The sequence below is a fragment of the Tupaia chinensis genome, unplaced genomic scaffold (assembly GCF_000334495.1).
Source record: "Tupaia chinensis unplaced genomic scaffold, TupChi_1.0 Scaffold000208_1, whole genome shotgun sequence".
NCBI classification, from domain to species: Eukaryota; Metazoa; Chordata; class Mammalia; order Scandentia; family Tupaiidae; genus Tupaia; species Tupaia belangeri.
In genome coordinates, this window is record NW_006159683.1 from 3,635,202 (window position 1) to 3,636,382 (window position 1,181).

Here is a 1,181-nt window from a genome sequence, read left to right on the forward strand (position 1 = left end):
CAAAAGGTGGTCCTGACCAAAGCACATGTGTGTCATCATGTCATTTTTTTAAATGAGGTTCAAGCTATGATGGGAATGTGTCTCCTCAAATTCATGTGCTGAGGGACCAGCACTTAGTGTAATGGCTAGGTCGCCAGATTCCCATGTAGTCAACCACAGTTTGAGTCCTGGACCTGGTGGTTTAAACTCACGTACGTGCCCAAGATCCCGAGAGGAGAATGGAGGAGAAGGGATTGCGGTGTGGCCATCCCCCCTGGGGGGTGATTTCTCGCTTTCTGTCTCTCTGCATCTCTGTGAGCTCACATGCCCTATAGCAAAAACCTCTCCCAAAACAAAAATAATAATAATTCATGTGCTGGAATCTGGGGATCTATTGTAGTGGTGTGTGAGAGGTGGAGACTTAATCTGATTATTGTGTTAAAGGTGGGGTTTGGGGAAGATATTGGATTAAGGTTATCAGGGTGGGGGCCTATGATTGAAACCCAGTGGGTTTATGAAGAGAGGAATGAGATAGACACGGACACAGGGATGCAGGGACGCAGACATGCACACGCTTGCTCTGTCTTGCCATGTGTGGCATTAGGCCCTCTTTCATGTTACCCACCAGCCGTACCAGAGGAGGCCCCTGGTCTTTGGATCTCCAAATCATAAACTGCATAAACCTGCATTTTTATAAAGCACCCAGTTTCAAATATTCAATTTTTTTCACATGAGAATTTTTTAGTTTATAAATCCTCTCATGAACAATCCGTACAATCACCACAGTCACTGCAGAATCTTTCCTCCGACTTTTTGCCAGCACCAGCATTGGCCTTTGCAGTCCCCCTGACTTTCTTCATTCTGTTCTTGCGTTCCTTTCGCTGTTTTCTTGACATCTTTTTCTTCTCATAGAGGCCATGTCTTGCAAGTCTATGTTTGGGTTCATTTTTCTTCGCATAATCCAAAGAATTGTAAATCATACCAAAGCCAGTTGTCTTGCCACCACCAAAATGGGTTCTGAACCCAAACACAAAGATGACATCTGGTGTGGTCCTGTACAGCTTCACTAGTTTTTCCTGAATTTCGGTGTTAGGTACTGTTGCCTTCTCGGGGTGAAGGACATCAGTGACCATTTGTTTCCTCTGAAATAGTCGGTTGGTCATGAATTTCCTGGTTCGGAGAGTTACTGGGTCATTCATGAT

At 44.8% G+C, this 1,181-nt stretch overlaps 1 pseudogene; it reads right to left on the reverse strand.

Annotated features, from left to right (window-relative positions):
* Nucleotides 1-737: 737 nt before the first annotated feature.
* LOC106734740 (40S ribosomal protein S24 pseudogene) lies at nt 738-1,181 on the reverse strand (annotated as a pseudogene).